The sequence below is a fragment of the Podarcis erhardii genome, assembly GCF_964252035.2.
Source record: "Podarcis erhardii genome assembly, chromosome: 9".
Classification (NCBI taxonomy): domain Eukaryota; kingdom Metazoa; phylum Chordata; class Lepidosauria; order Squamata; family Lacertidae; genus Podarcis; species Podarcis erhardii.
The window spans coordinates 67966269-67989177 of NC_138512.1; the positions used below are offsets into that span (position 1 = coordinate 67966269).

At 46.1% G+C, this 22909-nt stretch overlaps 1 protein-coding gene across 2 annotated transcripts in view; it reads left to right on the forward strand.

The window, feature by feature from the left end:
- Positions 1–22909, forward strand: part of RASGEF1B (RasGEF domain family member 1B) — a 266494-nt gene that overhangs the window by 209535 nt on the left and 34050 nt on the right. The window contains exon 1 of one of the 2 annotated variants that reach the window (XM_081876964.1): positions 10988–11347. The exons of the other annotated variant lie outside the window; for it this stretch is intronic. The gene's annotated coding sequence lies outside the window, so the exon portion shown is untranslated. Of the gene's footprint in view, positions 1–10987; positions 11348–22909 lie in introns of those variants that run through there. 2 annotated transcript variants of the gene reach the window in all.

The window sequence follows — 22909 nt, forward strand, 5'->3', positions numbered from 1 at the left end:
AGAAATACCCACCTGAATAGCTCAGCTGGTTAGAATATGGTGCTGATAACACCAAGGTTGCAGGTTCGATCCCCGTCTGGGGCAGCTGCACATTCCTGCATTGGGGGCGGGGCTTGGATTAGATCAGGGGTCAGCAAGGTTTACCGGCCTTGGGCTGGATCACTTCCATGGAGATTGTCCGTGGGCCGGGCCAGCACAGCGCAACGCCAGAAATCACGTATGCGCATGCCCAGACCCCTAAAACTGCACCTGCGCAGAAGCAATTTTTGGCGTCTGGATATGCACAGGTGCAATTTCTGGTATCTGCATGTGTGCAGATGCGATTTCTGGCACTGCTCAGTGAGTCCCTGTGCCACGCTGCATTGGTTTAGTGCAGCATGCGGGGGACTCACTGAGCAGGTGGCTCAGTTCGGGGGTGGCTCGGGGGCCGGTAAAACCAGGGGTCAGCAACCTTTTTCAGCCATGGCCCAGTCCACCATCCCTCAGACCATGTGGGGGGCAGGACTATATTTTGAAAAAAAATAATGAACGAATTCCTATTCCCCACAAATAACCCAGAGATGCATTTTAAATAAAAGGACACATTCTACTCATGTAAAAACATGCTGATTCCGCGGACTGTCCGCGGGCTGGATTGAGAAGGCGATTGGGCCGCATCGGGCCCCTGGGCCTCAGGTTGCCTACCCCTGGGTAAAACGGTCTTCAAGGGCCGCATTTGGCCCATGGGCCACACGTTGCCGACCCCTGGATTAGGTGATCCTTAGAGTCTCTTGCAAGTCTACAATTCTGTGATTTTTGATTGGTGCGTTTCCTGGGGCTGATGGGAATTGCAGGGTGCTCATTCGGGGAAGGCTGTTCTAGCCAGTCAAGAGTCAAACGCTCTCACTCCCACAAATATGTCACGCTGGGAACTGCCCTTTCCATTGTCTAGGCCTTCCAAAGCAAAAAAAACACATGGCGAAAACACGTGAGCCACTTGTTCTTGGCGGAAGTGGGTGGCTCCCCCCTTTCCTCCTCCCTCTTTCCCAGTCCACCGACCATTATTATTCCAGCTCTTAAACCTGTGCCAGACTGTTAATGTCTTAATGCTTATTCAAGTGTCAGGGAGTGCTGGCAGATGTCAGAGTAAATGGGAGGCTGTCAGTGAGGAAATTACTTACCATTCATAAACTCATGGCTGCAGTCTGTCAGGTAGCATTTGAGCTTGGTCGTCAGGCTGAAATGGGGGGGGGGGGAGTTTGATGCTGGTTGGGGTGCAGGGAGAGAGAAGGAATTTCAGGGTTTACAACAGAGGGGGTGGTGAGGGAAGGAATTGCCTCCAGCCATGTCCACAATAAAACAAAAGCTACAGACCCGCCAAGGGTCCCTATTTTCCAGGGACATCCCTGATTTAGAGAAGCCATCCCAGTTTCTGACTTGATCCTGGAATGTCCCACTTTTCCTTAGGATGTCCCTATTTTTATTGGAGAAATGTTGGAAGGGGTGAAGCTAACAGAGAACCAAGGATCCTCTGTAACCTCAAAGCTTCTAAGTTTTGTTTTGCTGCCCTTTAAAAAAAGAAACAAAGAAAGTGGTAGGCATATTGTTATGGGTTAAGGGGGCTGCTTGTGCGTAAATGGTTGAGCTCTAAACTCATGCAATCAGTTTCTAAACTCTCCCAGTCAGCGGAGCCATGGGTGCATGGCTACCTCAATCGCTGGCAGAATCCGTCAGTGGGCGTTTCCGGAATTTGCGCCAACATAAGAGTTCTTTGACGGAAACTCTCCTTCGGGATTCTCGGCGTGACAGTTTCCTGTGCAGAGTAGGCGTCCCCAGCGGAGGTCCTGAGCCTTCCGCGCTGTTCTCACTGGAAGCATCTTGGAGCCATCCCTCCGATTGAGTTTCTGCAGGAACTCTCCCTCTCCCCCTGCTGGTTCCTTCCTCCGCATCTGAGGGTCTCTTAGCCTCTGTGAGCCCTTCCACCACCTGACTCTCCGATGGCAGTTCCCTGACACATATGGTGTTGAAATAATCTAGGGCCATCTGCAGAATCCACAGAAGCAGAGAGAGAACTGCAGTGCAAATTCTCCACCTGGCTGGAATCAAGTTTCTGTTTGTATTAAGAGTCTCTTTTTAATAGGCAAGCTTCCTAGCACACTGTTAGCCTACAGCAGGGGTCAGCAACCGGCGGCTCCAGAGCTGCATGTGGCTCTTTTACACCTTTGCCGCGGCTCCGGGGCGGATACTAGCGAGAGGAGGAGGCGCATTGTGCGCCCCGACACTCCCCACTGTGGCGGGCGCTGTACTGGCTGTGACATCGCATGGGGGCGGTGCGTGCATTAGTCACGCACCGTCCCGACGTCACCTTCCCGCCCGCCCGCCTGCTACATTGTAAGGGGCATGTACGCTGGTCACTGCATTGAAAGGGGGCATGTACGCTGGTCACTGTTTTGAAGGGGAGTGAAGAACACACACACACACACACACAAAGGTAACTTGTTAATTTAACGTTTATTTCTATGAGGAGGAGTAATTCTGAGGGGTCAAACAAAGAAATAATAAAAAAGTGACAAAAAAGTTATTTTTATAATGACGGGTTTTGCGGCTCCCAGTTTTTTTTTCCTTCAGAAACGGGTCCAAGTGGCTCTTTTTGTCTTAAAGGTTGCAGACCCCTGGCCTACAGCTTTGAAGCACATCACATGTTAGTGGGTGTACATTATTATTATTATTATTATTATTATTGCTTTCAGTGAGGCATCTCAAAGCAATTCACAGTACAAAAACACAGAGAAGCAATTGTGCATACCGAAAAAATTAAAACAATTGCAGATGGATAGATATGCATATATAAACAATTATTGTAGATGTACAACAATTACATCTGTGAAATCAATTTCTGTTCTAATACAGATACCAACTAGGATAACAAGTCCTTCTTAGGCATCATCCATATTGTCCGGGGGCACCAACTAGAGAGGGCAGAAGGGGCTTCAGCCCCCTCAATATTTGTTGGCAGGGGGCCGAGCCCCCCAATATTGAGGGGGCCAGGAGGCACAGAGGGTGCTTTTCACCCTCTGCATTCCCCACCCCCTGCTGCCGATGGGGAGGGTGATTTTCACCCTCTCCACTCCCCAGCCCCCACTGCTAGCAGGGTTCAGTGGGGATCTCTGTGGGGGGTGCCTGGTTCGTGCCCCCCACAATTACGCATGATGTCAGGGGGCAAGTTGGTGCCCCTGATACTGTGACCCTTCATTTCAGATTTTCTCACACCCTCTCCTTTTTGGAGTATTTCTAGTATGAGAAAATCCATATTAAGGGGGGGGGTAGCGTGGGCAGGCAGTGATTTGGAGGACATTATATGGTCAATGAAAAAGTAATGGCAATACACCCCCATCATCCAGCCTGGACACTAAGTTCCAGCACCGAGGGCCTTCTGGCGATTCCCTCGCTGTGAGAAGTGAGGTTACAGGCAGAGGGCCTTCTCGGTAGTGGCGCCTGCCCTGTGGAATGCCCTCCCAGAAGATGTCAAGGCAATAAACAACTATTTTACTTTTAAAAGACAACTGAAGGCAGCCCTGTTTACGGAAGTTTTTTATGTCTGATGCTGTATTGCTTTTAATGTTCAGTTGGAAGCTGCCCAGAGTGGCTGGGGAAACCCAGCCAGATGGGCGGGGTATAAATTATAAATTATTATTATTACAGGAAGCCTACTATCCATATTAAGCGACAGTAAGGAGGAGGCATGTTCACAGTGAGAGAGGTTGGCAAAGAATGTATATGTACAGAACTGAGCCTTATTAAAAGGCAATCCATCTGTAGCCAAAACCCTACAATTGCACCAGCCAAGTGAATCTGGGTTTTACCACACCAGATTCAAAGACTAGATAGAGCTGCCTGTCACTGTTACCATCAACTATTGCTAATTTATTTGTGCGGGGCAAGGAAGCAACTGGTTGAGACCTGTGCAGCAACAGGTTTGTGTTGTGCTGCCTGGCTGAATCATTTTAGTTCTGTCTTTGCTGGATTGGCCAACCCCATAAAGTGTTTCCCCCCTCATTTTACGTGCAATTTTGATCAAGCTATATTTGAAACCTCCACTTTTCTTAACAGGCGCTGAAGTTGCCTTCCTGGAGGTGTGTGACGTAGGGATATTACTCCATCTCTTTCTCTCACTGTCCATTTTTAAGGCAACAGTTAGTACTACAGCTGGTAGTGGCTTCTAGATAATTTGCCAGCTATTTTCAGCACATCCAGGAAGCCCCAGTTACAGCTGAAATGCGACAAATGCAACTGGAACCAAACTCCTTCCCTTTTTGGACAGCGAAACTCACAAGCTGCAAAGCTGGAATCTGGTCCTTTTGTCAGCTGGAGGTGGGGAAGAGACAGAGTCAATAAGTTCTTCTCCCTTATTGTGTTTTTGCTTAATAAAACAAAAAGAAATTTCATCACACTTCTTGGAAAGAGGCTTATGACATGGTGATTCCTTAATGTATTGGTTTTGGGTTCTTTCCAAGGGTGTCAGTTTCTGGGACTTCCCGTAAATTAATCTTTTTTGGTTTTGTCTCTTCCTTTCTGCTGAAACTGGTTTTAAAAATTCCCTAGGAATTCTGCTTTGCAGAAGCTCTCCACTCTCTCCCATTCATGCCAAGGCAAAAATCCTTCTAGAGAAACTGTCTAATCAGATTCATTTTTCCAGAGACTTGGTCAAACTGGATACCTTGAGCTTCCACTGGGAAGGGGGCAGTATCCCCAGATTCTTATGATTATTTTTATTTTTTTAAGAGTTTAGAGCTTTTCCAAAACCTGAGATATGAGACAAAATCCACAGACCATGTACACACTATACAGTCAAAACTCAGTTGTCGAACAGCTCTATTTTCGAACATTTTGGCTCCTGAACGCTGAAAACCCGGAAGTAAATGCTCCTGTTTTCGAATGATCCTCAGAACTTGAACGTCCGACGTGGCTTCCGCTTGAGTGCAAGAAGCTCTTGCAAGCAGTTGGAAGCCGCGCCTCAGTTGTCGAACATTTCGGAAGTCGGACGGTCTTCTGGAATGGATTACATTCGGCAACTGAGGTTTGACTGTACCTTTAAAGCACACTTGAAGCACAATTCCCCCCTCAAAGAATTCTGGGCACTGTAGTCTGTTAAGGGTTGCTGGGGATTGTAACTCTGAGGGGGAAACTACAATGCCCAGAACTCTTTGAGAGAAAGATTGCACTGCGATTGTGCTTTAAAAATCTAGCATATACACAAGCAAAGTTCTTCTAATTTTGGTGTGTCGGAAATTAGTCTGCTCTCCACTTTCAGTATTTTAACTGTGTCCTCTACCCCCAGGGGGAATTCTTGCTGAAAATCCATGATTAAATGGTATCCCTCTAACATTATCTTCATTTTCTGTTCTGTTTTCCATTTTCAGGAGAGGGGACTGGCACTTTGGTGGTCAAAATAGAAAGCACCCATTCCTTAGAGAGAGGAAGCCACAGGGTTTGGGGAAGCCCAAAGTTTGCAGAAATAGAAAAAGTGAAAACCATTTTAAGAAAGGAGAGGAACCCTGAAGGAGGGGGGAACTCCAAAAACAGCCCAGTGGGGACTGTCTGCTGAGGGGACTAAGGAACCGAAACTAGGTGGGAGGAGGAATGCAATGTTGTACCCTGAAGAGGGGCATTTCTTGACTATAAATATTTAGACCACATTGCTCAGTACTTTATTTTGATTCTGGATTTTTATTGGTGATATTGACAACATATATATTTGTTTTATTTGTATCTTTGCATTGCGATTTTGTTTTATCTTACATTGTAAACCACTTAGATATTTTTCAACAATGTATACTGAGTGGCCTATAGATGATTGATTGATTGATTGATTGATTGATTGATTGATTAAATAAATAGCACCCCCACCCACCAATCATTTTGAAAATACAGAAATATTATGTTCCTATACCTCATCATCTGACCTATATGGCAGCCTTTGTTTCCTTCCATCGGACTACATGCTTTCGTTCAAGAATTGGGTGCAATCTCTTTGTTTAAGTGTCTTCTTCTTCTTCTTCTTCTTCTTCTTCTTCTTCTTCTTCTTCTATTTATTCTGTCCCAGAGAAGGCAGGGGAGAAGAGCAAGGGAATAGGGCCAGTGGGGCAATGGGGCAGGAGAAGGCACAGTCCCTTAACCCTGAAAGGGCAGTGTGCTGTCTCCATTGCTTGGTCTGACAACTCTTGATGGGCCACGGACCACAATTTGGGAACCCCTATCCTGGATTTGGGGGACGCGGGTGGCGCTATGGGTTAAACCACAGAGCCTAGGATTTGCTGATCAGAAGGTTGGTGGTTTGAATCCCCGCAACAGGGTGAGCTCCTGTTGCTCGGTCCCTGCTCCTGACAACCTAGCAGTTCGAAAGCACGTCAAAGTGCAAGTAGATAAATAGGTACTGCTTCAGCGGGAAGGTAAACAACATTTCTGTGCATTGCTCTGGTTCACCAGAAGTGGCTTAGTCATGCTGGCCACATGACCTGGAAGCTGTACATGAGATGAGCGCCGCAACCCCAGAGTCAGCCACGACTGGACCTAATGGTCAGGGGTCCCTTTACCTTTACCTTTATCCTGGATTTGAGCCCCACATTGGGCAAAACTCTACATTTCTAGAACGTACATTGCCTTGACGCATTTTAAATATGAGGCACCTGAGGAATGTAGATTAGTCATAATAGAGAACAGAAATAAATAATGGGAAACATGGGTGTTCTGCTTCTGTTTTCTCAGTAGCTCATATATCTTGACTCTGTTTACATCTATTACCCTTCCACCACCTCCTTTTTAGTGAGGATCAGAGCCCAGCGGAAGTGACACAACTCGCTTTTCCTCCTCAGGCAGTGACGTAGCAGCTTCTTTCCCCTCCGTTCCACCTCCACCACAGTTAGCCTTGTCCTTGTACATTTTTGGCTGTGGAAAACACTAGCTCCACTGAGCTCTCTCAAATGATCTCACCTGCAAGAGCCTCCAGACACATGAGCAAGCGCTCAAGGAAGACTACCTCTGAATCACCATTCGGAGATAAACCTGACAGTAGCAGGAGGATTCAGGGGCCGCCTCCTGCTGCCACTCTGACTGAAAAATACTTGGGAACTCTGCAATGTGACGCTTCCCGCAAGCCCTGAGCCTGAGGCAAATGTCTGCATTGCCCAATGGGTGATCCAATAAAGGCTTTCCCTGATCAGATCCTTTTCAGTATGTTGGCAGGGGCAAATTCTCCTACCAATTTCCTCACAGTCCTTTTTTGCATCTTATTTCCTTGCGTTGAGCAGCAGCAGAATTGCCACTCTGCCTTATACCTCTGTTAGGGCAGTGGTTCTCAAACTTTTTTCCTCTGGGCCACCCTATCAGAAGAAAAAACACCAAATTCCGTGCCACACCCAATTTTGTATTGATCAAAATACAAAACGTGATAGTTGCATATTCCTGCATTTGCAAGGGGTTGGATTAGATGATCCTCAACTCTACAATTCCATGAAAAACTCCGCTCATATATTATACAGAGAATGAAAGTTTAATGTTTCCCTCCTCTCCGCCCCTTCCACATTTACCCTAAATTTCTCTCCCCCCTCTCCCCCACCCTCTCTTTCCCCCTCAACCCCACATGGACTACAGCAAAAAAATTGTCTCTAAGGGACGGCAATCAAATTGTATGAAGGATGCTACGATTTAAAAACAGAGGCACAGAATGTACTTTTGTTACTTATGGAAAATATTTCATTAAAAACCCCGAATATAATTTTTACCATAATTGGACATCCTATATAAACGACAGTGGACACTCGGGTTGTGAACGTGAACTATGTGGGATGCATGTTCGCAACCTGCAGCATTTGCAACCCGTGTCTGCGCACACGGGGGTTGCGATTCGGTGCTTCTGCGCATGTGCAAAGCGCGCTTTAGCAATTCTGCGCATGCGCGACCGCCGAAACCTGGAAGTAACCCATTCCGGTACTTCTGGGTTTTGGCGGTCCACAACCCGAAAAAATGCAACTTGAAGCATCTGTAACCCTGTTAGAAAGATGTTGGAATGAAGTTACATGGCTTTAGGAGAAATGTTATAAAGAATTAAGTATAATGGATTGTAATTGGATTAAAGGAAAAAAATAATGTTAGAATTTGTTAAGTTAAATGATAGGACAGAAATTTGACGAAGATGGAAAGGATTTGCTGAAACAATTAATTGAAGTGGAATAGAAAAAAAGGGAGGTGTGAGGAGGTCGCTGAAACAAGTAATAAAAAGTTAATAACATTGAAGGTATAGGTTGTGTTTCTTTTTTCTTTTTTTAAATTACTTTTGTTCTATTTTTGTTATGTATATGTGGTATTTTTGTTTTTATATTGTATTGTATGGGTTTGTTATGTTTGATTCTTTTTCTTTTTTCTTTCTGTAACTTTTAAAACTTTAATAAATATTTTTTTTTAAAAAAAAGGAAAGAAAAAAAAGAAAGAGAAAAAAAAAATGAAGCGTCTGTAACCCGAGGTATGACTGTACTGTAAACAAATAAAAGCAGTTGATTGCCTATTATTTCACTGCAATCGAATACTGTAAGATATTCCACAGAGTCCCAACTCCTGCTGTATAGGTAACACTTTATCTCCAATCTCCTCCTTCCTTTCATGATTGTGGTATTTGTCAGCCAGGGGAGAAATGAAGCCTGCTTTGTACATTAACTTCATAGCAGCCAGGAGGAAACCTAATCTAGTCAAGCTTCTCCTGCTGGCTGCCTTCTAAAACTGCAGGCATCTCTTATTATGAGGATTGATTTATCTTGTACTTCACTGCTATTTTTTTCTCTCCATTGCAACAAGCTGGTGGTTATTATTGTCTCACCGGAGTGGTACATGCTCTGGTTATCTTCCAATGCGCTCTACACAGGGCTACCTTTGAAGGTTACTCGGAAACTACAACTAATCCAGAATGCGGCTGCCAGACTGGTGACTGGGAGCAGTCGCCGGGACCACATAACACCAGCCTTAAAGGATCTACACTGGCTCCCAGTACATTTCCAAGCATAATTCAAGGTGTTGGTGCTGACCTTGAAAGCCCTAAACGGCTTCAGCCCAGTATACCTGGAGGAGCATCTCCACCCTCATCGTTCTGCCCGGACATTGAGGTCCTTCTCCGAGGGCCTTCTGGCAGTTCCCACATTGCGAGAGATGAGGTTACAGGGAACCAGGCAGAGGGCCTTCTCGGTAGTGGCACCTGCCCTGTGGAACACCCTCCCATCAGATGTCAAGGAGATAAACAGCTAGGTGATTTTTAAAATGCATCTGAAGGCAGCTTTTAGTGTTTGATGCTGTATTGCATTTTTACTGTTTTTTTGCTGGGAGCCGCCCAGAGTGGTTGGAGCAACCCAGTTAGATAGGTGGCATATAAATAAATAATAACAACAATTATTATTCGCATTTTAAAGATTCTTGTTTGCCAGGATTTCATTGAATTTTGGGAAATGTGTGAGGGGGAAACTGCCTAGGATTCTCTAGGGGAGGCCATGTGCTTTAAATCTAGGTTGCCCTCCCCACTCACCCTGACTTCTGTGGCCTTGAGCAAGTCACTAGCCGTCCTTTCAGCCTCAATTTGGGCATCTTTAAAATGGGACACGGGTGGCGCTGTGGGTTAAACCACAGAGCCTAGAACTTGCCAATCAGGTCGGTGGTTCGAATCCCCACGACGGGGTGAGCTCCCGTTGCTCGGTCCCAGCTCGAGCAGTTCGAAAGCACATCAAAGTGCAAGTAGATAAATAGGTACCGCTCCGGCGGGAAGGTAAACGGCATTTCCGTGCGCTGCTCTAGTTGCCAGAAGCGGCTTAGTCATGCTGGCCACATGACCCAGAAGCTGTACGCCGGCTCCCTCGGCCTGTAAAGCGAGATGAGCGCCGCAACCCCAGAGTCGGTCCCTTTACCTTTACCTTTAAAATGGGAATAATCATCAGAAGTTGGAGGCTGCAACATAGCATTGCACTGCAGCGTGAGAATTGATCCAGTTAGGGGCTGGCCCAGGGCATTTTGGCACCTGAGGTGAACCCCTAAATGGTGCCCTCGCCAGGGAAGCAGGGTGAGAGTGAGGGAAGATCTGCTTCAGGAACAAGGAGGGAAGAAAGGTCGATCTGCTGTCCTGGTGAATCCTGCCCCCTGAGGCATTCGCCTCCCCTGAGCCTCAAGGGTGGCCAGCCCTGTGCAGGATACTCCATTGAGTCCTCTCTTCCACTATCCACGTCACTATCCAGCGTTCCACCAAACTCAGTAGAATTTTTAACTTTTGAGGAACCGTGCCTAGGGCAGTGTTGCAAAAAACCCCAGGAAGATGCTTGAGTCATCCTCAGGTCTGAGATTTATGCTGATTGCACAAGCAAAACAATTAACCCTACAGCGAAACAATAAGATTAACTTTTTTAAAAAATATGATCCGTTCTGTCTGAAATGGTATAGACAGTCTCCACCTCATTCTGCTGCCACTGTAGGCATAGTTAAATGTAACGCACACCCCACCTCCAAAGAAATTAAGAGAGACGAGAGATCCGATCACAGTCTTGTGGTTAACCCTGCCAAAAAAAAACCCCAAACCATTTCCTTGATCAAAAATCCGTCGGTCCGTTTTGCTGTTGGTGGTTCGAGCCCGGGGACGGCTGTGTGCAGAATTCCTGCATTGCAGGGGGTTGGACTAGATTACCCTTGGGACCCCTTCCAACTCTCCAATTCTATGGAAATCCTTCTCGCGCTTGCTTTTTTTGGGGGGGGGGGGCGGTGGAACACAGACGAAAACAACAAAACTCCCTTTTGCTCTGATCTCTGCTTCTCAGCGTTGCTCTCTCCTTCCTCCCCCGCTCCCCCCCCCGTAGGTAGTGAGATTCCGAGCTATGATTGGTGGAGAAATTCTGGGGGGGCGGAGCCAAAGGACCCGGGAGAAGGGGGCGTGTGCGCTACTAGTACACCCGCGGCCGGCAGAGCGATCAGTTTTGCAGCAGCAGAAAGGCGCGCCGGGTGTTATTTTTTTATCTGCGCTGCTGGATTGATAGAGTTAGGTTCCTATTTATTTTAGCTCCATAATTTAGACGGGGGTGGGGGTGGGTGTTGTTAGGAGGTCGCGCAGAGCAGCACCGGTGCGCGGAGCTGCTTGGACCTCGGGCGAAGGATCTCGCGCAGAGGTTGGATCTTGTGGAGGGCTGCGCTCGGGAGAGTCGAGGTGAAGTTTTCCTCTCTGAGCCTCCGAGTTCATCTCTGCCGTGGAAGCCCACGCTTTGGCGCCCTGAAGAGACTCGGGAAGATTTGCACAGAGGCGACAGAAATTGGAGGAAACTTGTAGCCTAGATCCGGAGATCCTTTGAGCCAGGTAAAAAGACGCGCGTGCGTGGGAACGAGCGTTTCCGCGTCTGTGAATGCCTTCGGGTTGATGTAGCGTCGTCTGAGCGCACTAGCGATGTGGACCGTGTTGTACACTTGACTCGTGAAGTTCCACCGATTTCTGCCGGGTTTCCTTTTCCCAAGGTGTGGTTTTTTTTAGCATTGCGGCCACCCATGAAATTCACCTCCCTTGCTTCCAACAGCTTGTTGTCTTTATTTTTCGCGGACTTGTGCGGAGGACCAGATCCTGCGTGCTATAAAACGCTTCCTCGGGAGTAGACCCACCATGGGTAATTAGTATTTTAGTGACGCGCTATATTGAGTGGAACGTGGGAGGGCCCCTTCTTTGGAAATCAGTGTAACTTACAGCGATGTGCTTTGCGCTACTGAGCCAAGGAGATTGGAAAGAGAAGGTGGGAAATCGGGAGCGTGGTTTTCAACCTATATGGCCACGTTCCCGGGTCACATAAACCAGTTTATTCGCTCTTGAAACTAGTTTGACGCAGGGGTAGCCTTGGATAACTTAGGGGTGCGCACACATTATAATTTTAAGCGCAGTACTCTTGCTTAAGTGACACATGGATCGCTAAGTTGCATTGTTTACGTTTCTTTTTTGTAAAAAAATATTTAAGGGGGTCATCAGTATTTTCTTTTGTCACTTGAATTCAGGATTCCCCTTTTGTTAATTTCCATGCTGCGTAAAAAGACGAGGAATGCATTTCTTCCTATATATAGGCTGACTTCCTAGGGCTCTTTTTTTTTTTTTTTTTTTGTAAACAAGAGAGGAATTCCAAAATTCTCTCCTGGGTAATGTAGAGGATGCATAGAGACGACTTGCTGTGAGGGGTCAGGGTATACCTTTCAAGAGGGCAGCTCCTTTGAACAGAACTGAATAACTCGACAGATGGATTGATGGGATTTTATAGGGCAGATCCATTCCATGCACATTTAATGCACAGGACTCCCCTATGGAGAAACATGGGAACTGGAGTTCCCCCTTGCCAGAGCTACAATTCCCAGCATCCTTAACAGACTGCAGTGCCCAGGACTCTTTTAGGAGAAGTCACAGGCTTCAAATGTGTTTTAAAGTGTTGTTCAGTAATTGGAGTTGATGTCAAAAGGTGATTTCAGCTAGGTCCTCTATTCAAAGGGCTTTGTAAACAGTAAACTGATACTGAGCTACACTGAAATGCATCCACTGTGTACTTTAAGCTGTTTGCTTGTCAGTCAGTGAAAAATGAGACTGGTGTAGACCTGTTTGCAACCCAGTGATGTAACGGTGCGCGGGTACTTTTTTATGAGACCCCCCCCCACAGGTATGCCCCTTTAAAGACGGTACAGTAAAAGTGATTTTTCTTAATCAAGGCGGGCATTCTGGCTTTAATACTGTTTCCCGCCTCTCCAATCTCTGAGCTGTGTGAAAGTCTGGGGGTCTAGGCACTTTCTCCAGGGTTCGTGTTAAGGCACAACAGAGACTGTATTGTCTTTATGGTATATGGTCCATTTACCTACCCTGAACCTACGGTGAGGGGTTTGCGCTCCCAAAGGTTCTTGCTTCTCCCAAGCTGTAGCCAGGGATTTGAAAAGACCTGAAACTGAAATCCTAAAAAACTCCACATTCTTTTGGTCTCTGCCCACTTGGGCACTGAGTCCCCATTTGCTTAATGGCTCATCACCTTGCCATTGTTAACAATTCGTACTCATTATCAGCCTAGCCTGGCTCTTCCAGCAATTGAATCGCTCTGAAAATTCAGGGGGGCTTGATTAAATTCTGACCCTTTAATGGTTCCTGGAATTTAGGGAAGTCTTGTCCCCCCCAAAAAACTATAACACTACTAAGTCATCTTTCTTGCTGAACTCTGACCCCCTCTGCTTTTGCTTAATATCTAGCCTGATGAAGAGTTCTGCTGGACTCAGTAGATTGCTCGGTGCTTTGTGGCATTTTGGGTATAATACCAGGGACTTTGGAATTTCCAGGATAAAAATGGCAGGTTAACCCTTTAGCTGTGCATGCTAATGTAACCTAACCTGTCCTCTGCAGATCTTATTTAGTAGGTCTCTCTCTGTGAAAAGCTTATTTATTTGGCATTCTGAGAATGATGCCGTTGTTTCTACTCTGATACGACTAGTGAGTCCCTGCTCCACTATGTCACTGTGGCAACATGATCACAAAACATACTGTATTCACTAGGAAGTAAGTTCAACTGATTTAAGAAAATGCAACCTAAGCCCTTTTAACCAGCTCCTCTGCTGTTAATGTTTGCTCATCTTTGTTTAAAAAGCTTGAAATCAGAATTGGAGGACTTCATGGTGGACAGGAACCATAGAACCATAGAATTGTAGAGTTGGGACCCTGAGGGTCATCCAGCCGAACCCCCCGCTATGCAAGAATCTAAACTGTGACAGAAGGCCATCTAGCCTCTGCTTATAAACCTCAAACGAAGGAAAGTCCACCACCTTCCAAGGGAGTCTGTTCTACGGTTGAACAGTGCTTGCCTTTAGAGAATCATTCCTGAAGTTTAGTCAGAATCTCCTTTCTTGTAACTTGAAGCCACTGGTTTGAGTCCTACCTTCCAGAGCAGGAGACAACAAGCTTGCTCTATCCTCCATGTGACAGCCCTTGAGATATTTGAAGATATCTCCTCTCAGTCTCCTCTTTCCCAGGCTTAAACATACTCAGCTCCCTCAACCTTTCCTCATAGGGCTTGGCTTCCAGACCCTTGATCATCTTGGTTGCCCTTGGTTCTGCCCACATTCCAACTTGTCAACATCCTTCTTAAATGGTGGTGCCCAGAAGTGGACACAAGATGTCAACTGTGGAAGATGCCCTTTCCATCATAGCTACCTGTCATACCTTGACTAAGCAGAGGACACTTTGGGACAATAGCCAATGAAGTCTCTGTTCTCCTATCCTAGAACTGAAGCCACAAGGTTATGCAGATCAGCCATACCAGACTTAGAATCCTCCTTGTGGCAAGGTGGGGAGCCAGTGGCTCGGCAGGTGCTGTTTGAATCCATTAGCCATATCCAACAGGAGCAGTAGGCTGGGGTGATACAACCTGTAGTCTAACAACATATAGAGAACCACAGGTTTAGACAGGATTGTAAGTTGTTTTTCTATACAACGACAGCAGCAAGAATATTATTGGCACAAAAATGGAAGCAAGAAGAACTACCGACGAAAGAAGAATGGAGGATGAAGTTGATGGACTACGCAGAATTAGATAAATTAACAAGAAGGATTCGAAACCTGTGGGATCAGAGATTCTTAGAAGACTGGAGCAAATATATGAACTATTTGAAAAGTAATTGTGATGAACAGATTACGCTAGTAGGACTGTAAGAAGTTTTGTAAGGTGGATTATTTGAAATATTGCAAGAAAGACTATGAAGAGAATTATTCGTTAAGGACAGTTAAATGTAATATAGAAACTAAGAAGTGCATAATAAGTGATAAAGAACGGAAAATCATCAGTGGTGTTGATGGAAGTCTAAAAATATTGTATAAGATGAGAAGTTACATTGTATGACTGTTAGAACTGATATGTTTAAAAAATCAATAAAAATGTGTGTGTATATATATATTTAAAGAGAACCATGGGTTCCTCCTTCCCAGGAGCTCCCAACAGATTGTCCGCTTTAATGAAGCTGGTGTGTGGCCCAAGCAAAGAGCAGGGGAAATCGAGGAGAACTGAAACCTTATTATTCAGAGCTGAAGCTTACAGGGGCGGCAGACCTTTAAAAATGTCTTGTCTGGCTGGTCTACTTCCTCCTCCATTGGAAGAATCTGTGCTCGTTCTCTTCCCCTCTCATTTCTGCACTAACGGGTTTGTTTTGGCTCGCCTTGCCAAGCCTGGAGACACGGAAACACCCTCCCACAGTGCGGCTGAGTGTTGCTAAGCCCTCTAAATTTAGGACCAGGCGAGATGCAGAACAGAGAAAGGGAAGGCAGGGAGAAGATCTGGAGTTTGGTAGGGCGGCTGCCTTGTTTTGATCATAAGATCTGGCAAGTAAGACTCGGGTGTCAACCGGTGACTCGTCCCTTCCTCCCCAAACATAGTGCGGAATGATTTCTATATGCTAGGGATGGAAACCCTGATAATGCCTCTTCGTTGCCTGGGTGGAGCATGGGGTGTGCATGTCAAAACTAGACTACTGTAAATTTCTGTTTGTGGTTCCACCCACTCTGGCTCTGCCCAATGCTCACTTGTATGTGGCCTTTGGAAAGTGGTAGTAGTAGTAATAATAATAATAATAATAATAATAATAATAATAATATATCATTTATACCCCTCCCATCTGGCTGGGTTTCCCCAGCCACTCTGGGCGGCTTCCAACAAAATATTAAAATGCAATAGTCTGTCAAACATTAAAAGCTTCCCTAAACAGGGCTGCCTTCAGATGTCTTCTAAAAGTCTGGTAGTTATTTTTCTCTTTGACATCTGGTGGGAGGGCATTCCACCGGGCGGGTGCCACTACAGAGAAGGCCCTCTGCCTGGTTCCCTGTAATTTGGCTTCTCGCAGCGAGGGAACCGCCAGAAGGTCCTCAGCACTGGACCTTAGTGTCCGGGCAGAACAATAGGGGTGGAGATGCTCCTTCAGGTATACTGGAATGAGGCCCTTTAGGGATTTAAAGGTCAGCACCAACACTTTGAATGGTGCTCAGAAACGTACTGGGAGCCAATATAGGTATTTCAAGAACTGTGTTATGTAGTCTCGGTGGCCACTCCCAGTCACCAGTCTAGCTACCTTCAAAGGTAGCCCCACAAAGAGCGCATTGCAGTAGTCCAAGCGGGAGATAATCAGAGCATGCACCACTCTGGCGAGACAGTCCGTGGGCAGATAGAGTCTCAGCCTGCATACCAGATGGAGTTGGTAAACAGTTGCCCTGGACACAGAATTGACCTGCACCTCCATGGACAGCTGTGAGTCCAGAATGGCTCCCAGGTTGCACACCTGGTCCTTCAGGGGCACAGTTACCCCATTCAGGACCAGGGAGTCCTCCACACCCTCCCGTCTCCTGTCCCCCAAAAACAGTACTTCTGTCTTGTCAGGATTCAACCTCAATCTGTTGGCCGCCATCCATCCTCCAACCGGCACAAGGGGAGAAGAGGAATGATTTAAAGAGGTAGAAACTTTAGGGCAGAAGGTTATGCTGAATATAACCTTTGATGCTACATATCGAAGCAGCTTTTGCATGCTGTAGATTTGTCATCAGTGTGGTTAGAGTGATACTAAAAGTGTGGACGATGGACTTCAATTATTATATACTGCTGTTGGGAGGAGAAACTACCCAAGTGTTTTTTTCTATATCAGTTGGGCGAACATGTACTGCAATTATTATTCTGTGGGAAAGGTTGCAAGCAATCTTTCCAAAGATGGCTTAACACAGGGATAGTATTTGCCCCCATAGAAACTAGCTCCTGGAAAGAGGTGGAAAAAATAAACCGTGTGAGAGAGTATCAGACAGGGGAAAGAGTTTGAATCTTTATACCTGGTTAATGCTGAATAGAGCATAGCTGGGAAGGTCTTGTTAACATCTGACCTTGTTTAGAGATGGGAGGTGGCAAGTGGACCTGCAACAAAATGTTGCAGTATTGAGTACAGCCACATGAGGTATGGAGCAAGCTTGCTTTCTTCTGCTCTGGAAGCTAGGACCCAAATCAATGGATTCAAGTTAAAAAAGGGAGGTTCAGACCCAGGTCAAGCAAGGAGCGTGTGGGTAGAATTATGTTTCAGCCAGGCAAAAACCTTCAAGAAGAGTACAAAGAAGGACTGTTAAGCTGTGTGACTTGGGAATGTGGGAAGGGCCACATTCAGGCCCCTGGATGGTGATTCCCTATCTCTGTTCCATTATGAAGAACAGAAACTCATCTGCCAAATGTGTTTCTGATAGGTAGATTTCTTTCTCTTGGGCTGTGGTCTTCAGATCATTTTCTCTGGAGCTGTTTGTGTTGTCTGTGTGGGAGCACTTGCATCTGTTAACTGATGAGGCACACCTGAAAAGCACCCAGTCAGGGCAGTTCTTCCAGTAACACCAGTTGCAATCATCTTTCTGGTGCTGTCCCAGTCCTGGGGGAACTCTGCTAGCCAAGGCAGGTGTCCACTGTTCCTGCCTCTTCTCCGCCAGAGCAGAGAAAAACTTTGCAGAAAATAATATTGCTGGGAACATTCATGACAGGCAGCAAATGCTTTTACTCTTGATCCTGGACAACTGATAGGTGGCGTCCGTCATTATTTGATGCCTTTGAGAGCCTTATCATCTCAAAGGCATCCATGGCATGTCCCTGGGTTCAAATGTAACGAGAGATGGAATGTTCTCCCTGGTTACTTTTTTCCTGATTCTGTTAAATTTACATTAAGGGTTACCATACTGTCTCTGATTTGGATTTGATCTACTGCAGGCTTGGCCAAAAAAGGCCGCTACCAGGTAATGCGATGATACTGACGAGGATAGGAACAACCGCAAGTCATTATTGTATTGTTGTGAGTTGTGAAATGAAACTTCACACAAGCAAAAAATGTACAGTGGTACCTCGGGTTAAGTACTTAATTCGTTCCGGAGGTCTGTACTTAAGCTGAAACTGTTCTTAACCTGAAGCACCACTTTAGCTAATGGGGCCTCCTGCTGCTGCTGCGCTGCCGGAGCACGATTTCTGTTCTTATCTTGAAGCAAAGTTCTTAACCTGAAGCACTATTTCTGGGTTAGCGGAGTGTGTAACCTGAAGCGTATGTAACCTGAAGTGTATGTAACCCGAGGTACCACTATATTGTCCTTTGCCACCCTGGTGCCCTTCAGCTGTTTTGGACTAGAGAATGGAGTTAGTGTACTTGGAAGCCTGTGTGTGTGTGTGTCTAGCCTAATGTAAAAATAGTCAGAGTGAAGCCAAGTTCCTGAGACATATTGCAAGATAACAGAGTGACTCAGAGCTGCTTTCCTCGCTCTGAAGATTTTTGTTTTCCGAGTGCCCCATAAAGCGTGTGGGTGTGCATGCCTTAAGTCTGTCTGAATAAGAGGTTAAAAGTTAAAGTCTCTTAATCATCCCAAAAGCATTCCCCTCTGTAACATTTTCTTGTAAGCTGTACATGGAGATAAAGAGCCCCCTTTTCTTTCCCATCTACTGTGCCCGCTTCTTAATGTGTACTTGGAAGATCCCACTTAATCTGTTGACTTTGTAGGTGTGATGATTTGAGAGGCTGAGACTTTGATCCAAGGGTTTGGAGTCAGGTTCCACCTTCTGCTCAACTGGAGAATTGCTGGCTGATGAAATAACCCAGCTGCTGAAGGCTGGCCGTCCTGAAACCAGTTCTTATTTCTCCTGCTTTTGATCAAGTTTTATATTGGAAGAAATTAGCATCGCTGCAATTGGATTAGATTTCACCAGACAAGAAAGTCCTGAGGCTGCATGCATTTCTTCATATCCTGAACTCTGTGCTTTTTCGTCGAAACCCATTTTGTGGCTAATCGATGTATTTTCACATGTCTGTGTCAAGCATCTGTACACCTCTCCAAATTGTAAGCTTGTGAACAGCAAGGGCACAGGGAGGAGGGTTGAACTTTCATATACAGTCGTACCTTGGAAGCCGAACAGAGTCCATTTGACTTCCGAAACGTTTGACTTTCAAAGCGCGACTTCTGATTGGCTGCAGGGAGCTTGTCAGATGTTTGGCTTCTGAAAGAACATTTGAAAACCAGAACACACACTTCCAGTTTTCGATCGCTTGGGAGCCAGATTGTTTGACTCCCAAAGCATTTGGGAGCTGAGGTACAACTATGCAAATGCGGATATGTGCATTTAGTTAGGAGGGAGCCAGAATTGGTGGTGGATCCTCAATAAGTGTATTTTAAACGGCCAACTTGCATCAGTGTCACATTTCTCCTCAGCTTATGCAGTCCATCAGCAGAACCAAGAGATGGAAATTTGGGGAACTTATCTGAGGCAAACTGCAGTGCCTTAGTCTGATTTTGTGGGATGGCATAGAGGAAGGAAATAGAAGAAGTGGCAGGAAGAGAGAAGTTTCCTTGCCCAATGCATATTCTGCCCACACTCAGTTTGGACTTCTTTCGAATGGGGCCTTCAAGAGAAACTTGTTCTCCTTCCCCTAATCTAAGGTATGGGTAGGCAAACTAAGGCCCAGGGGCCGGATCCGGTCCAATTGCCTTCTAAATCTGGCTCGCAGATGGTCCAGGAATCAGCATGTTTTTACATGAGTAGTATATGTGCTTTTATTTAAAATGCATCTCTGGGTTATTTGTGGGGCCTGCCTGGTGTTTTTACATGAGTAGGCTGTGTGCTTTTATTTAAAACTCGTCTCTGAGTTATTTGTGGGGCATAGGAAATCATTCATGTTTTTCCCCAAAATATAGTCTAGCCCACCACATGGTTTGAGGGACAGTGGACCGGCCCCCTGAAAAAGTTTGCTGACCCCTGATCTAAGGTATCAACAACGAGCACTTCTGAAAACGTTATCAGGCCAGCTTCAATCCTGGATAAACCAAATTTATTAAAAAGTAATGGACCTTGAGATCCTTGTACTCCGTAGCATTTGATATCTAAACATCTGAGTAATTTTTTTAAAAATGATATACCTGACACATAAATCTGCCCCATGGTTCATCTACCCCAGCACAATCTTATTGGGAACATCACCAGGGGCCTGAGGTCTCTTTCTGAGCCTTGCTATCCAAAATCCTTGAAACCTAGTCTGCTCCCTCTGCAGGTTCTCAAGTGCAGCCATTCCCAACATGGTGCCCTCTAGACAGCTGTCCTGACTGGGGGTGACGTGAGCTGCAGTTCGAAACATCTGGAGGGCACCAGGTTGGGGAAAGCTGCTCTGGCACTTGTTCACCATTTGGGTTCACACACCCAAGGCTAAGGAAGCATCAGCCCCTGGATTAGTTTGATCTGTGAGGCTGAAAACTGGAACGGTGTGCTACACTTGAGCACGGATCGCTGCCCAGCAGCCCCTCCTTCCCATCCTCCAGCTGCTTGGTTGTAAATAATGACATAGAAAAGCAGCTTTTTGCCTCAAACGATCTCCTGCCGCACGGGGAAGTTTTATTGCAGGCTTTGGCTTGGGCCTAAGTCCATCGTGCATCCCTTTCAGATTAATTCACTCCGTAAATCTCTCTGCAACCGAATGGGCCAGAGGCGGAATTCTCCCAGGGTCTTTGGTGGAATTGTCATGCCATTATTGTCCTAATTCACGCTAAGCAAGCTGCTTGGATCTTGGGGTTCTGAAACGCATACGCTTTGCCTTTTGTTTTGTTAAAAAGAGAGGTAGGGGGTGCGTTTAGAGGAAGCTCAGCTGGTTTAAGCCTGGCTTTGAAGAAAACATGCAGAGAGAAGGGAGAAAAAGCAGCCGTCAGAAAACATATCAAAGAGAAACTGGTCTTTAAAAGGCTGGTGCCACTTAAGGACAATGTTGTAGTTGTAGGGTAGCACCTCTTCCTTCCTGAAGACCCCCCCCCCCGCCAGACAGCGTTCGAAATTCGACAGGCACCAGCAACTGGCTATTGTCCCTTTGCAACCAAGGGGAGATGCTCAGTTGCCAAAATGGCGTCGGACGTCTCCACTATCTGGAGGTGTGTGCCTGGGGAGGTCCTTGGATCTTGACCATTTTCACACCGGAGCAACACATCCTGTAGAATTCTACCCATTATATTTTGTCTGCACGATCAGAATGAATTCCAGGAACCAAAAAGGTTGTACAGTGGTACCTTGGGTTACATACGCTTCAGGTTACATACGCTTCAGGTTACAGACTCCGCTAACCCAGAAATAGTACCTTGGGTTAAGAACTTTGTTTCAGGATGAGAACAGAAATCGTGCTCCGGTGGCGCAGCAGCAGCAGGAGGCCCCATTAGTTAAAGTGGTGCTTCAGGTTAAGAACAGTTTCAGGTTAAGTACAGACCTCCGGAACGAATTAAGTACTTAACCTGAGGTACCACTATATTGGAAAATACAACTTTCAAGTCGCCTGGCCCCAAAATGGGGCATTCTGTTTTGGCGACTGTAACAACCCTGGTTTAAGGAGCCCTGGTTTAAGGACCTAGCTCATATATCTTGAGTCTCTAACGCTGCCCCCTGATCTGCTCTGAGGGTCCCTCAACTCCTCAGAGCAGGCAGGGGCGGCGCCTAAGGGAGTCACAGAGTGGAGCAAGGAGAAGTCCCATTGCACAACTGTATATTCCTGCATTGCAGGGGGTGGGGTGGACTGGGTGGAACTCGGGGTCCCTCCCAGCTCTGTGATTCTATGAGCAAATGCCTTTTCTCTCATGGATGGGCACAACTGGAGATTGCCCAGTGTGTTTCGTTCTGTCAAGCGGAAGTCTGGAGGAGCCCCAAGTCAGATTATCAGTCCATCTAGTTCAGGGGTCAGCAAACATTTTCAGTAGGGGGCCAGTCCACTGTCCCTCAGGACTTGTGGGGGGCCGGACTATATTTTGGGAAAAAAATAAATGAATGAATTCCTATGCCCCACAAAGAACCCAGAGGTGCATTTTAAATAAAAGCACATATTCTACTCATGTAAAAACACCAGGCAGGCCCCACAAATAACCCAGAGATGCATTTTAAATAAAAGGACACATTCTACTGACGTAAAAACATGCTGATTCCTGGACCGTCCATGGGCCGGATTTAGAAGGCGATTGAGCCGGATCCGGCCCTCGGGCCTTAGTTTGCCTACCCATGATGTAGTTCAATATTGACAGGTAACTTCTCTGCAGGGTTCCAGGAAGGGAGTCTGTCCCAGCCCTGCCTGGAAATACCGGGGATTGAACCTGCAACCTTCCGCATGCAGAGCAGATGCTCTGCCACTGAGCTGTGGTCCTTCCCCTTGCATGGTGATGTTCCTCTTGGCTCCAATGGAACAGAGTGGCTCAGTCAGTAGAGCATGAGGCTCTTCATCTCAGGGTTGTGGGTTCAAGCCCCACCTTGGACAAAAGATTCCTGCATCCCAGGGGCTTGGACTATAGATGGCCCTTGTGGTCCCTTTCAACTCTGCAGTTCTATGATAGGCAGAGGAGAAATTGTTTAGATTTGGACAGGAGTTGTCGTCTTTATTCTAAATCTGGCATCCTGAGTCCTTTTGGGTGACAGCGATAGGATTCCTATACATTTGCACTTGTGCTAATTCCTAATTTGTGCTCTCTCAGCTGACTTTCCCATCAATGAAAGGCTTGGGAAACATTTTCCCACTCTGAATTCAAGCATACTTATCAGTGTCTTATGCGGATGTATTTTGAAATGTTTACATTCAAGGATGTATTGGAATTTGCTGGTCCTTTGTTTGTTTGGCTTTTTTTAAAAAAAGCAAACAAACAAGGGACGCTTTTGCCTTTAGGTGTCTAAAGTAGGTCTCTGGATCCCTCCCATTATCTCATATCCAAAAAAATTATATTGGTGATATAAGGAAGAGTCTGGGTGTTCTGTTGCCTCTAATAGAGTATGACAAAGAGATGTCTATGGGAAGCATCATTGGGGGAAACTGGTGCATGTTTCTGTTTTGGGTTTTGCAAAATAGCAGATGGAAGGAAGTGATGGGG